The sequence below is a fragment of the Odocoileus virginianus genome, unplaced genomic scaffold, assembly GCF_023699985.2.
Source record: "Odocoileus virginianus isolate 20LAN1187 ecotype Illinois unplaced genomic scaffold, Ovbor_1.2 Unplaced_Scaffold_2, whole genome shotgun sequence".
Lineage (NCBI taxonomy): Eukaryota > Metazoa > Chordata > Mammalia > Artiodactyla > Cervidae > Odocoileus > Odocoileus virginianus.
In genome coordinates, this window is record NW_027224264.1 from 6262534 (window position 1) to 6278327 (window position 15794).

Sequence of the window (15794 nt, forward strand, 5' to 3'; positions counted from 1 at the left end):
AGGGGAATGAGGGGAAAGGAAGATAGTGGTTAACCCTCAGACTTTATTTATTTGGGGGATAATAAAAATGTTATAAAATTAAATTTTATAAAATTGGATTTTAATGATGGTTGTATAACTTTGAATATACTAAAGATCATTAAATAAAAACAGGTGAATTACATGCTATGTAAATTATATCCCAATAAAGCTATTAATAAAAAAATTAGTCACTTGGGAAGTACATGATTATTTTCCAACTTTTGAATGGTTACCATATGGAAGCAGGGTAAGGTTGTTTGGTGCATGCTCTAAAGGGTAAGAAGAATCAGGGCCTCCATGGAATACAACTCCAGAGGGCTCAATTCATGTTGTAGTTTATACACTAGGCCTAACAGTAGGAGCAATGGGTGGAGGCTGCAGGGAGAGAGATTTGGGCTTATTTATGCAAACATTCACTAACTGATGCTATTCAAAGATCAATATGCTACCTCATAATGGAAAGTGCCAAATTTTAGGAAATATCCAAGCATAAGCTGGATGATCACTTGAGAATGGAGTAGATGGCTCACACAACAGACTGCATACGTATGTATTGGAGAGGAGAGATGTGACTGGATAGCATTTAAGGTTTCTTATAAGCCCAAGGTTCTATTAAAATGCATATATTTCTAATATTCATCTGTAAACCTTTCTTCTCATTGTTAATCATTTCCTCATTAGCCAGGAATAAATCATTAGCCAGGAATAAATAAGTACTAAACATTCCCACTAGACTCATAAATCCCAATAGTGATTTCCTATGAAATAATAAAACTTGGTATTGTGGGTTAGGCTATTTCTTATAGTTAGAATCTATTAGCAATAGGCCTGTTTATTAGATTATTCTTTTTGTAGTCTACAGCTTTAAGGGTAGCACTCTATAAATATCAGTAAGAACTGGATCCTCCATTGTACTCAATACTAATAATAATTAATACAAATTATCTGGGACTCTTTTCTCTTTTCCCAGCCTCCTCTGTTTTTTTCACCAGATATGGAATGTGCAGTCTGCTGATTTTTAGAAGTTGCTTGCAAGGCTTAAGAATGAACCCTTTGGCTGAAGTTTTCAAATATTTTGGCCTAAGTCCACAAATGCCATAAGACACTGGCACTCCATTCTGCAATGCTTTTCTCTCTGTCAATAACTTTAACTTGGGATCATAAAGTGGAATCATTTGTCAGGTGGTCCATTATGATCTAGATTTAAAACCACATTTTAGAGCTACTGGGAATGATTTGATACTAAAAAAGAGAAGTTCAGATACAACCAGAAAACCTGCTTATGCATCATCTGTTTCACAACAGCAAGGGGCAGTTTAATATCCTGGAAGGCGCAGCTTACCAATAGTAACGTAAGATCAGAAATGGCTGAACAGGTTCAAGTTAAATACTTCTCGCATTGGATTTGTCAAATATAGGTAACACATAGAGTAGGTGCTAGCTAAGCAGTGAATTATCCTGGCTCACTGACATCCTAGGCATACACAAAAACTCTATATCAAAAATCTCAAATGGAAAACATCTGTAATGAATTTGTACTTAGTGCCCAGCTGGTACACCAGAGCCTTACTATAAATCCCAACCTCAGGGTTCATGTCTTGGAACTGTGTTCTAATGTTCTAACATAGCCCTTCTGTTACTTCCAGTCATAAATCCCCATGGAGAAGGTCCAAAAAGGGTATTGCCTTGGATCATATTCCATGTTAGAGTGAGGTTCTTCTTTACAGCTTGTGCTTCATCTGAGCTTGACGTGAGGCCAGCAAAGGAAATGTTCTGGAAAGTTTCTTGTAAAGTGGGGGTTCTTTTTATTTTAAATAGCTGTAAATATTTGACAAAATAATCATGGTCTTGTCACTTTAATTCCTCCAGAACACTTCTTCCCAGACCATTTCTTTCCTTTCTCGTTAAAAGCCTCATGAGGCCCATGGGTAGGGCACTCAGGAACACTATTTGGGAGGGGGAAAGATATTACTAGAATCCCAGGTTCATTTCTCCAATGGTCATATTTCTGCCTGGGCTTATCTCTTTTCTGCCAGATTGAGCTCTTTATTGCTCACACCACTCAAAATAGCCATGAGCACCAATATTCACCAACTACTCAAGCTGTCTTTATTGTATTTACTTTGTATCCCACCCTCATAAACCACTCTCCCTAGATCCCTTAAGCATTTCAATTGCTCTTTTCCATTTCAAGCATCTCAATTCCAGAGAATGGAAACTTGGGCACAGTCTTATTACCAATTAAAAAGGGATTCTCACTACTTTGCTCTAAGAAGTTATTTGCCCATATCCATGTCAGTTACTCAAAACCATATTGGCTTTCTAAATGCCATATCAATTGCACACTCTTAATTTAGTTTACTATCTCCTATCACCTGTAGACTTTAAAGAGCATGAATCAAATTTACTTTTAATGACAATCTCTGTGTATGTTATTTATAACCAGCACAAAAATGTAATATGCTGCCAATAATTTTTCCCAGAATAGTCTGAATTTTTATTAAATGTAGATTGTCACAATTATTTTATAATCTTTACACTCTTCAAAAACTTTAGGTAAATACAGATTGAACAACTTCCACTGAAGAAGCTGGGCAAGTTTCCCTGACTCAGGAAAGCATACTAGAGCTGTAGTTACTTGTAGTTCCTGCCCCACCTCCAAACCAAAAAGCAGTGTTTAGGAAAATGCCAACCATATTTAGTCTAGCATAGGGGATGGGAATGGGAATGAGTAAAGTCTATAAAGAATCTAAAAATGGTTTTCTTTACAACCTCTTCATCAGAAGCTTTAACTGGGTACATCCCAATCCCTGTTTGGTAGACAGTTAACACAGGGAGCGTTTTCTTTACCTTCTCCTACTAAAACCTTCTATACTAAAACCTTCTCTGTGTGTTTGTGTGTCTCGGTGTGTACGTCTGTCTGTCTCTCTTGCCCTGTCCTTCTCTCTCTTTCTCTCTTCTCTCACATATACACATACACAGAGATGGAAAAGACAACCATATTCCTAAGTATATATCTAAGTAAAAAGCAACAGATTTCAGAGTCTAGACACACAGCCGTAGAAAAGTTAGTGGTATATATAGCCTTGGGTGGGGCTTCTCTGGTGGCTCAGTGGTAAGGAATCTGCCTGCTGATGCAGGAGACGTGAGTTTGATCCCTGGGTGGGGAAGATCCTCTGGAGGAGGAAATGGAAACCCACTCCAGTATTCTTGCCTGGGAAATCCCATGAACAGAGAAGCCTGCCGGGCTACAGTCCATGGGGTTGCAAGAGTCAGACACAACTGAGTGACTAAACAATAACAATAGCCTCGGGTAAGGAGGATAACCAACATTTATTGAGAAGGCTATGAAGATTAAATGAAATAACTTATTAAAGGATACTAGCAGAGTCCTATTACATACCTTTAAAAATATATTTGCCTTCTTCTCTACTCTGGTTTAAATTATGAAGCATCCTAATTAGAGTGAACTTTTTCATTGAAAATTGAAATGTCTAGCTTTCTAGACCAACGTAAAAATGTCACTGTAAATTGTAGATGTAGTTTTGGGGAAGTGAGAGGCAAGGGGTTAAAATTTTCCTTTAGTTCCAAATGGGGTTTGTCTTTATGCATTTCTCTTGAAACTGTAGCTGTGGCACTATCTCTTTAGTCCTCAAAACAAAAGAACCTATTTGCAGAGTGCTCCAGGGTGGCCCTGAGTGGCACTTTAAAACACCCGTTTTGAACTGCTCTAGGCAGTTCAGAGAGGCTGGATACAACAATAGATGTTGAGAATGAGTTTGAATGGTACAAAAAAAGGGGGGGTGGTGGTCTCCTGTCCATTGAAAACAGAAAGCACAGCTAAAGAAAGTGAAAAATGTGAAAGGAGAGAAGGGAATTTCAGGATGTGCTAAAATTTTAGCAGCTGAAAAGAGTACAAAGAACTGGGATCTAGGCAACAGAGGGCAGGTCAAGCAGGCCTAATTATTTATCATATAGTTTCCACAGACAGCGATAGTCAAGTACATTATTTTACCTATGTGTTTTTTTTCTCAGTACTATAGATTTTGACACAGGGTTCTTTTTAGAAAGCCACCAAGTATAACTAATACACATGATGAACTTCACCCAATAATAAAACAGAGTGCCTAGATTTATGTCTCCTTATGTAGAGGCTGAAATCCATTTCTGATTCACTTCTTCCAAAGTATCAGTGCTATTTAACTAATGAAATCATCCTGAAAGGGGTACATTACTGGTTCAAAGAAGATTTGTCAGAGAAAGAAATGGAAGCTGAAAAGTAATGGGTAATGAGTGGCTAAGTGGCTGATCAACCCAAAAGAGGATATTTAAAGGGTCTAGGAGAGCTAAAATGTATAAAGAGTGTCTATGACCTAAACACTGGAGTCAGGAGCTCTTTCTTCTGATTAACTCTACTTTCTTATCCCTAGACATCAAGGCTTAACAGTTAACTCTCAATAGTAAGCCAATATGAATAGAAAAATAGCACTGATAGAAATGTAGAATGTAGATCTCATTTAAATTTAATTGAGATCATAACTTGTTAAATCACTTCTGAGGATAATCCACTTTAGGATATTAAAAATATTTAAGCAATTCATAAAAAAAAAGAAATTCAATGTCCTATGTGTCAAAGGAAACAACGTTCCTGTTTGATTTCTGATCCATACAGTGATCCCTGTAGCCTTTGAGACACATAAGAGGATTATTCCATCTAGATAGCCAAGGGGAATACATGTAAATCCATGGCTAATTCATTTCAATGTATGACAAAAATCACTGCAATGTTGTAAAGTAATTAGCCTCCAACTAATAAAAATAAATGAAAAAAAAAGATAGATAGCCAAGGGTTCTGGAGCTGCACTTCCAACACTCTGTCCAATAGCGACATGTAAGTGTTTAAAATTTCAGTTTAATTACAGTTATGTAAAATTTAAAAATTCAACTCCTTAGTTTCAGTGCCACACTTCAGTGCTCAATAAGACACATGTGTTGGACGGTAAAGATAAGAGGTTATTTCATGATCATTGAAAGCTCTATTGGACAGCACTGGGCTAGACACAACAAGGTCAAGACTTTGAGTTTAGACCAAATAATTCAAACCATTTTCAATGATAGTTTTTCCACAACTAATTAATGCTTGTATCTACAGAGAATATAGATGAGGATTGAACATTTTACTTTTGACTTTGGACAATGGGCCTCAAAATTCAGTTGTACAGAAGCATCATCTGTGGAGTTTGCTGAATGCAGATAATTCGTAGAGTGATTCAATAGGTCTGGAATGAGCATCTAGGAATTTGCATATTAGACACGTGTCCTAGGTAATGCTGACATGGATAATCCTCAAACCACATTTTGAGAAATACTGTGATTATGCATCAAAAATTCCAATCATTGGTTTACACACTCTGCTTCATTTACTTGGATGGGAAAGTATTAATATGCGTACATAGGCAAGCTCTTATCTCTCTACAAAAGTGCAAACTGTTCCACAAAGGCAAAAGAAGGAGATTTCAAGGTGCAGTAGATCCAAGCAAGGATAAATACAGAGAGGAAAATCAAGAAGACACACACTAGAAACAAATCTTTTGAATAGAATATTCCAGAATATCTATGTATGACAGAAACTATATAGTCATTCAGTTTCTGGAACTCTCAGGCCCTATGGAAAGCTTGGTAGTGTAATTTCTGCAGATCTAAATACTGCATGTAAATGCTAAGTATGTACAAGGTACTAGACTATATGCTAAGAGATTAGTAAAATAAGGTTTTTAACTTAAAGGAACTCAATTTAGGGGAGGAAGAGAGACCAAAAGTAAATACAGTAGCAGGTGTCATTTCAGCTGAACCTTAAATGTTGAGTAGCTCTGGAGTTACAGGCAAGGTAGAACAATGACAGTTAAAATGTAGAGAACAACATGAAAAAAAGCACAGAAGCTTGAAAATTTGGAGCATACCTGGTGACCTACAAGTGATCTAGAGTGGCTAGTGAGTAGGATTTAGAGGAGGTTGTGTAGTGGGATGGAGAAGGCAATGGCACCCCACTCCAGTACTCTTGCCTGGAAAATCCCATGGACGGAGGAGCCTGGTGGGCTGCAGTCCATGGGGTCGCGAAGAGTCGGACACGACTGAAGCGACTTAGCAGCAGCAGCAGTGTAGTGAGAGATAGGGGCATAGATGCATTCTGGGTAATTGGGACAAGACCACGGATGGCATTGAATGCATCTGGGAAAGAAAAATCCTTCAGAATGTATTTGAGGAGAATAGTGATATGATAAGATCAGCATTTAGGAAGAACACTAACAGTTGGGCATAAAATGGAGTGGGGAGAGAGTGGATGCTGGGAAGATGTGCTATGATTTAGTCATTTGGCTCCATAAAGAAAAACTGTATGCTGGTTGACAATGTTTGTTCTTGAAAAAAGCTGGGAATCAAGAGAGAAGTAACAGAATATGAAAGAGACTTCTTAAAGCTGAAATTCTGAAGAAAGAATATGAGTAGAGGCAGTGTTTAGAAGCTGCTGGGAATGCAATGATCCATTATGACTTTAGCAACAGAAAGTACCAGCAATTAGGGTCAGAAAGAAAGTATAATTCTTGCAGTCTGGTGAGCAGACAGTCCTACACCATCTATGACTTCTGAAGGTATGGACAATGGGGTACCTTCTATGGGGGGCACACAAGTGAGCAAATAGCTTCTTCAATGAAGCGCCCTTTAATACAACATAATGCATAGTAATTAAGGGTACAGGCTCTGGAGTCAGACTTCTGTAATTGAATCTTGATTCTGCTACTTAGTAATTGTGCAATCTGTAGGCAAGTTACTTAAATTCGGTGTCCCATTTTTTCTACCCTTAAAGTGGAAATAATATTACCGACCTCATGGGAATGCTGTGAAGGTTGATGAATTCATACATACAAGGTATTTATAACATGGGCTGGCACATAGTAAGCACTCAATAAATGTTAGTTAGTATTATCATGTGTATGTATAAGTGAAAGACACACACTTGTGCTGTATTCAATCTTCAAAAACCCTTGAAGGTATCACTGTTATATCTAAGAGGTGGTGATCAGTATAGTTTAGCAGCCCAGGGGACATCTGCAGTACACTATCCTGCTTAGGCAGCAGACCTTAATATTGCTTAAAATGAGTATCTTAAGTCCTTTTTGGAAAAAGACAGATATGAGTAAGTTTTTCAACTTATAAATATTCTTAGTGCTTCCCCTTAAGTAAGCTAGTGCAAGTCAACTCCAGCATAATACTGGCTTGTGTAAACTAACCTTATACTCCCATTCATAAGACCTGCCTTACACTTCCCTAAAGCACACTCAAAGGCACACTGAATGGAAAAATCCACCGGATAACCAGACTAAACAGCCAGAACCTAGAAATCTATTCCCTCTCTAATTTTTCTTGGCCTCAAACAGCAGGGGGGAAAATGATTATTTTGCAGATGAAAGACTTTCTTTCACCAATGAAAAAAAATATCAATTTCTTTAAAAATCCTAATAAGGTCTTTTTTGTTTATGTTTAAAGTGCACATTTCCAGAAAGTGGAATGGATTGAGGGGTGTTAGCCAGAGCTTCTGACTGCATAGGAAACTTGCCACCTGAAACCAAGTTTAACATGGTGCTTCCAGTCACATGCCTAGTTTTCCTTCTAACCTTCACCCATTCCCTCAAGTTCCCTCCTGTATTTTCTTTAAGAGTCAGATTCCATTTAACTTAAGTAATGATAAAGGAGCTTTATATTATCCTCCTTTCCTTTTGCTAGAAGGAAATCATATAGCTTTACTTTAAGATATGTTAAAGTAGAAAGATATCTTAGATAAGGATAAATTCTAATTACATGGTAGCTGAGACAATATTTCTATTATCATCTTTCTGAAAGTCTCATAAACAGGTCATAACAATACGTGCCCTATCTCTGACTCATTTTCTTTTCTTTTTTTCTGACTCATTTTCTCAACAACATTCTCAAATATTCATTGTCAAATGCTGAGGAAGAGTTATCTATGATGTGAGCATCCAGCCATTTCCCCAGTACATGGCACAGTCTCTAATAAATTCAGGTCAAAGAATGAGTGCTTCAAGAATGTTTCCTGAAGAGGTTTTAAAGAATGTTTTACCAGAGAACTAGTATGACTACCCAAGTATCTGGGTTTTTCTGCTGAAGTGATAATGCAGTTTTAAACAATATTCCTTTCAGTGGGATAGAACCTGTGTTTTTTCCCCTTTAAATGAATGAATTTAAAATTGAGAAACCATTTGGGAATTTTAAAAGATGAGATAATTCATCCATTTTACATAATACATAGATAGATGGATAGATAGATAAAAATAGAAAAGTGTGAAACTGAGCCAGCTGTATATCTTTTCCATTGACCTGGATAAAATACTCAAATGTTAAAACATAAGCCCTTCATACTTGGCCAGTATATTTTAAAGTATACACATACTTTTACCAAAGCAATTGTATATGTTTGTTGAGCAGAAATATTAAAAACAAATGAGCTTGTTTTAGAAGGAAAATATTCCACACTAACCTTTTTCAATTGGACAACATTTCACTTCTCAATAACTTTACAAGGCTCTACCTTCATTCATATTGATGTATAAATTAATCAAAACACTAATGTTTTTCCACATAATCTATAAAATTAATCTGGAAAGCACTCACATATTAAAATAAATGTTGGGCTAAAAATAGCTTGGAAAAAATCTCTAGAATTCTATCAGATAACATTTTTTTAAGTAAATGACTGAATTTAGTCTTCTTGACTAGTAGCTTAAGTCAAATTTACCCTGGACCCATCAACTGAGAGGCAGCCTAGTATAAGGGTGAGAAAAAGCACAGGTTCTTGAATCACATCAATTAACCACTGAGTCTGGGCTCTGCCACTTGTTAGATGTGAGCTGTCAGGCCAGTTACTTATCCTCTAGGTCTCAGTTTTCTTACCTCTAAAATGGAGATCATTATGCCACTTGACTTCACATAGGGTGGTTATGAGAAAAGATTGACCAAGCATATGTAAAATAATTGTGTAAATATTTTACATTATATCCACTATGAATCAATAACCAACAACTATATAGTAATTATAAGTTGTTTTTTAATAGAGTTAAAAAATCATGATGAAATTAAGCAAGGATTCACTATTAGTATACAATTACAATTCAGTCATATAAGCCACCTAGTTAGCTTTGATATTATTCATTGGGTCACCCTGGAATTCAGAGATGGCAAAGAGATAATGTCACTATTTTTTTAACATAAACATTTTTATTAGCATAGAGAAGTTCTTTCCAGATATAGAAATTCCAGTAACATAACATTTTCCAGCATTTTTCACTGCCTGAAATTTAAACCAGTAACACAGGTCCATGAGAAATCTCTATTTATTGAATAAAGCAGTATCTTCCATGAAAATATATCTATTTAGTTTTGCAGTGGAGAAAACGAGATAGTCTCTGGCTTTAATCCAAAGAGAAAAACCTCAACAACTTCACACATTAAAAAGGTACAGAGACGGCTCTTCTGGAGTCAAGCATGCATTAGAGTATGGAGAAAACCTCCAACAAGCACAACTCTCCAACACTTAGTGAAACAAACCAACCGCTACCCAAAGAAGAAACTGAAGCTATAAATTCAAATAAACGGGCTGCAGGGAGACTACACAAACCTGCTGTTGCTTTAATTGCAGACAATTCAATTCAGCAGCTGTTGGTCCAGGCACTAAGGTTCACTGTATGCTCTTCAGCGTAACCTTGAAATATTGTCACTCACTCACTTCTCCACATCATCTGCATGCTGTCCAATTAATGAGGAGCGAAATCAACTGTCAAACCACGTATCAAAACAGAACATGATCTTTTAGCTCTTAAGCACAGGAGCACAATATTTTAAGGACAATAAAGCAAGAATGGAGGTGTAAGCCCTTGACAATAAATGATATTCAAACTTATCAAAACATGTGGTTGTAGAAACTAAGCTTCTGTTCTGCTCGGCAAGAAAGTGAAACTTTCTCAAGGTTTTTTTTTATTTGGGAGGATCCTTTCTGATTAAGTGCTATGTAAGAAGCCTTTCAAACACATTCACCAATACCTGATCAGTCTCCAAGTTCTTCGTTATTATGGACCAATATGTTTTTGAAAGCTTAAGAGAATACTTAAAGAACACTTCTGGTCCAATGATATTTTACAATACAGATGGTTCGGAGCTGGCATGTTTAGCCTTGCTCTTTTCAGCACTTTTTTTTCTACCAGGAGAACAAACAACAATAATATATAATGTTTATCAATCTGAGTTAATGAAATAAAAATAAATTTACCAAACAAATGTGTTCTGGAATGCTTCCTATTTGAAATTTACTTACTCTTAACTATATCTCAAATCTAGACAACCAATTAACAAATAGAGGAGTTAATAAACTCAAGAGAAACACAACATACTAAGTGTTTTTAAAATTGCTTTTTGCTTCCAAAGCACTGTCTTCTGTGCAAACACTCTAGGCTAGATCACAGACTACCAGTTGCAGACATAAGACTTGAGAAATTCAATACAAGAATACAGCAGAAAAGCATGCACAATTAAGGGATCGGGACTACCAATTTAACAGAGAACCCAGATCTAACATAGCAATCTGCTCCAAACATTATAGCTAGGGGCAGGCATATTTTATGCAGCTATTTTGTTTAGCTCATTAGAACATTATTTGTCCTTCAGTACAGTTGAACTGGAGGCAAAATAAGAAAGGAATGCACTTTGAAACAAAAGAAAATTTTCAGATGAAATAAAACATACTATACCTGAATATTGGACTAGGAACATCGTGACACTCTTCAGGGAACTGTTTCACGTTGTATATCCTACCGTGAGTTATTCTCCCCTTAAGCTCTTCTCTTGACAAAAAGAAAAGCCAAAGCACCCCAAACCCCCACTACACACTACCCCTAACCCACCTCCCCATTGAGGAAAAAAAAACCAGCTACAATTCAGCTCAGATCCGATGCTTCTGTTTAGCTCAGCTCCAGCCGAGCAACTGAGCTCTAGCAACGGAGCATAGGGAGGTGGATTCCGATGCCAGTAGCACTTCCATCCACTTCACTTACACAAAAGCAGGCAGTGGAAAATCCAGGAGCCTTGAAGACAAGGGCTGGAACTGGCTTTTATGAATTGCTATTACTGCATGTGTCACCATCCATCTCCAATGACGGACACTTATAGGCTGAATTGCGAGTGGAGGGGGTGGGGTGGCGGAGGTTGGAGAGCAGGTGGAGAAGCAATTAGCAGTATGTTCATCGGAGAATTCGTTCGGGATTTCATACATCAGTGCCTAAAGAAACAGCATGCAGTTGACAAATCAGAACTTTACGATTTGCATGCCTTAGAAGGAATCTTAGCTCACAGCCCCAAACAAAATAATGCCTGCCCACTCTTATAGAGCATGGAAAGTCACCCCTCTGCTTTCTTTTTCCTCCTGCCACCCCTGTGCCTGAGAAATCAATATTCAGAATGAATATTTGCTAATTTTCCCTAAAGAATTGTATTTAAAAGTCTGGAAGCAAAGGAAGTATAAAGAAATTAAATTATACTGAACATGACATCTCTTAATAAAAAGGCAAGAAGCTAATTATTTTAAGCCAACCATCCTTAGTCCCATTCGCCAGGTGCAGATTTTATACCTATAATCAATGGATTACACAACTTTTGTGCATATATTTAACACCGAAAAACAATATGTATACCTAAAAATAGTTCAGTTATAGTCAAGGTGAGAAAAGAGCTAGGTGCAGCAATCTCTCCACAGATGATCTTTAAGAAGGCACTTTATAAGTGCTTTAGCTTACTCATCTGCTAAACTGAAGCACCTTTTTTTAGACTTATTTCAAAAAGAATCATGAGTAGAAAGAAAAAGGAGACAGTCTCTTGGGAAGAAAACATGACACAACTGGAGGAGTACTGGGGTTGAGTATCAGGAAACCTGGGTTCAGGTTCCAGTTCTACAACTTTCTAGCTGTGTTACCCTGGACAAGTCATTTAACTTCTTAGAGCATAAGTTCCCTTATTTTATAAATTGTACATAGCTGTACCCATTCTGTACATAGGATTGCTATGAAGAGCTAATAAAATAATAGTTATGAGAATGTTTTTGTAAATTGTAAAGGACTATAAAATTGTATGGGATTATTATTATTATACTCTGAGACAAACCTTGCCTAAATGACTGAAATGAGACACCTCTATCATGTAAGGAAAATAAAAAGAAAGGACCAATATACTTTCATGAAACATTATCCAATTCTTCCAATTTTAAAAGTAGAAGGAAGTAGTGTTTGCTCTTAAAATTCCACAGGAGAAAATTTTTTGAAAAGAAAAACTTTAATATCTGATATATAATACATCAAAAGTTTATTAAAGAGATGGAAGCCGTCTAATTTCTTCTTTCCTTTCTAAAAAGTCAGTCAATGTTTTGGTAAGGTCTAGTATTATGTCCCATCTGGAATGCAAGCTACTAGACAATGAGCATCTCATTTTGTTAAATCTTCTTATTAACCTGGTACATCCTTACTGCCCAGTGTGTGGAAAAGGATTCAGGTTGATTATCTAAATCCACAAGGTAAAACTACAAAGTCATGCTTTATGAGGCTCCAAGCTGCTTTGATACTATATATACAGTGACCAGCTGGCTTCAGCTGGGACACAGTTTTAGTACATGAAGTCCTGGGATGGCCAATGATCCAGGCAATGTCTAGGGGCCTATGGTTCAGCCAAATCCCACATGTCCTGATTTTCATCTGTATAGTGGTTTCCCAAGTGTGTGTCTGTCCACATGGGCCAAATATGAAGCAGCCCAAAGAAAGGTGGGAGTATAGCAGAAATGTCAGATGGCAGCTCCCCTGGGCCCCCTCCAATGCCATCTGTGAACTCAAACAAGTACCTAGCCTACTTCCTATGAGAAGAAAGAAAACGTTTTTTTCTAATTGCCCCTTTGAATGTCATTGCCAATACTGAAAATTTCAGTAAAATATGTATCCAAATTCTATATTAAATCAATGGGGAAAATGGGTAAGTAGAGGGGAAGAGAGGGGAGGGAAGGAGAGTGAGAATCTGAAGTGAGAGCTTCCCCCACCCCGCCCCCATGCAGAAAAACACTTGCTAGAATCATCCAAAACCTCACCTCCTAGAAAGTACTTGCCTTCTAAGGTACTAGAAATGGACCTTTTACTACCATAGCTGTAATCTTAGCCTTCCAACTGCTTAGGTAAACAGTCAAGAGCTTGAAAAAGCACTGGTATATCTGGCACCAGAACTTTCCTTCGGCATTTGGAAAGCCAGGCGGATAGAACACAGTTCTCCAGGGGGCCTCATCATTGCAACCCTCCACCAGTATTCTTGCCTGGAGAATTCCAAGGACAGAGGAGCCTGGTGGGCTATAGTCCATGGGGTCACAAAGAGCTGGACACAACTGAGTGACTAACACATCTGTGGCATGGCTGGTCACTAATAAAGTTGTCAGCCCAACTTCAGTTAGTTACAGCAAAGGAAGCTGGCCTGAGACTTTAAAATACACACTGGTAAGAAAGGAACAAAGGCGGTATTTCAGAATCAAGCTGATCTGCCATTGGGCATTGCACTGAATTGCTGCACACATTTAAGCTTGAAATTCATATTTCCCAAGTTCCTCAGAAAGGCTGTTCAAAGGAAAGGGGAAAAGACAGGAAAGATGATCTTTTGTCAAAAGGTGAGGATCATATCTAGAACATGACTAACACTATGTCCCCAAAGGCAATAAACTAGGGTAGAAGGCAGCAGTTTCAACTCATATTAGCAAGAATGGAAATTAAAGCATCAGAGAATCCTGATAAAAACAAATAGACAAACATATACATCAAAAACCATTGCAATGTTTCTATCATCCTAATTTCAATCTCCAGTATATAAACACTAGTGGTCCCCTAATCCACTTGAGCTCCTTCTCAGCAACTGTCACCATGCCCAACTGATCTTTTCAAATGAATTCCTGTTGTTAACCACCTTGGATACCGAGTACTTTTGTCAAAAACAAAAATTCCAGTGCAAGATTTCAAATAACAATGAAACTTGAACCAAATCATGAACCTAAACAAGAAACAACACTAGTTTTCTAAATCCCAACAAAATGGAACTGTTAATAGCTTGAAAGCAGTACCAACTAGTGAATTGATTTGAACTAGACCAATGCTTCATGTTTTCTGAATCAATCAAACTTGTACCAAACCCTGAGAGTCCAATCAGTTCAAGCTCCTGCAAAGAGCACACATCGTGACTTGCTTTCACCTGCCTGAGAGCCCAGAATGAACCATAATACGGCACTAACTAGGAGTTGGGAAAACTGCATTCTCCTATTTTTTTTCAGTTTGACCTTGGTCAAGTCACTTATCCTCTTTTTCACTCAGCCTGCTTTCTTTGAAATGATTGGGGTAGGATTGCCAATATCCCAGGTCTAATACTCTATGTGAATTGTGAAATTTAGTCTAGCAACAAAATATATGATGTCACAATTTGGCCCTAATCTTCAGGAAGCAGAGAGATGAACCACCCCAACTCTCCTAAGAATTCATGTTTTTAGCTTTTTTTGAAAATGCTTCATATTAGAGCCGGACAACTGTCTTTACTCACTGGGCAAATGTGCCTTGGGAATAGTCAGCCCAATATTCCTTTTCAGAATGTTTCTCTTCAAACAATGTTTCAGGAGCAGTTTGTTTTCCTCAAATGAAAGCTACAGGTAAGTGGTCTGGCCCCTAAAAGGAAGAAGGAAGAAAGTGATCTAAATTATGCAAAGTACCTACATGCCATGTTTGGCATGATACTTTATTTTTTAAATCATTCCTCACAATACAACTATATGGTAGGTATTATCATCCTAATTTTATAGGCAAGGAAACTGAGGCTTACTGATGTTAGGTAACTTGCTTGCAGTCACCCAACTGCTAAACGATAGATCTGGGATTTGAACTCAAGCAATCTGAATCCATTCCTGTACCAACATTCTAATGATTAAAGTCTGAATGGCTGAATTCCTTCTTAATTCAGTGATTCAACTGGACTTTCTGAGTCAATACAGTATATGTAATTCTCCTTACATTTATACTGGATAGACAATTTTTAAAAAATTTCATCCAACAGTATGGTTAACACCACTGGGCTCTGCAGTCTGACAAACCTGAGTTTCTTGAATTCTGGCTTAGGGACAAGGTACTTAACCACATTGAGTCTCAAGTTTTCTTATCTGGCAAATGGGGAAAGAAGTAGTACTTACTCATTGGATTGTTGGAGTGTTAATGGTGTGATAGCAACTAGCACAGTGCTTGGCACAACGTAATTATTCAATAAATGCATATTAGAGCTGTACTTGTATTCATAAGCAACAGAGCAAGGAAGGAAAGGTTATAAAGAGAAAGGAAACTAGGGTTCATTGAACTCAAGTACTCTTTGGCCTGTAGCACAGATTTAGTTTGAAAGAGGTTTTCAGTGGCCCATCCATACTCTCTAAAACTAAGCTGTGTCGTGCTGTAGATTAGCATATTCATGAAGTGACATGATTATACTAATTGGTGGTGCCTAAGTAGTAGCAAGGAAACTTGTCATGTACTCTGCTGAGCAGCAATTGTCCCGAGTTTCCTAGAATCTCTCCTTCTAAAGAGAGGGTTGGAAAGTAGCAGATAAAAGTACTGCTGAAAGTACCAGGTGGTCTAAGGCCTCCATCTTCCCCCAATTCTTCAAGC

General features: G+C 37.5%; 1 protein-coding gene across 11 annotated transcripts in view; it reads right to left on the reverse strand.

Moving 5' to 3' along the window:
• ENOX2 (ecto-NOX disulfide-thiol exchanger 2) overlaps positions 1-15794 on the reverse strand; it is a 303381-nt gene that overhangs the window by 276384 nt on the left and 11203 nt on the right. For 2 of the 11 annotated variants that reach the window (XM_070462302.1, XM_070462301.1), the window contains exon 3: positions 14689-14810. The exons of 7 other annotated variants lie outside the window; for them this stretch is intronic. The gene's annotated coding sequence lies outside the window, so the exon portion shown is untranslated. Of the gene's footprint in view, positions 1-14688; positions 14811-15794 lie in introns of those variants that run through there. 2 more of the 11 variants (XM_070462306.1, XM_020889726.2) reach the window with 1 other exon arrangement.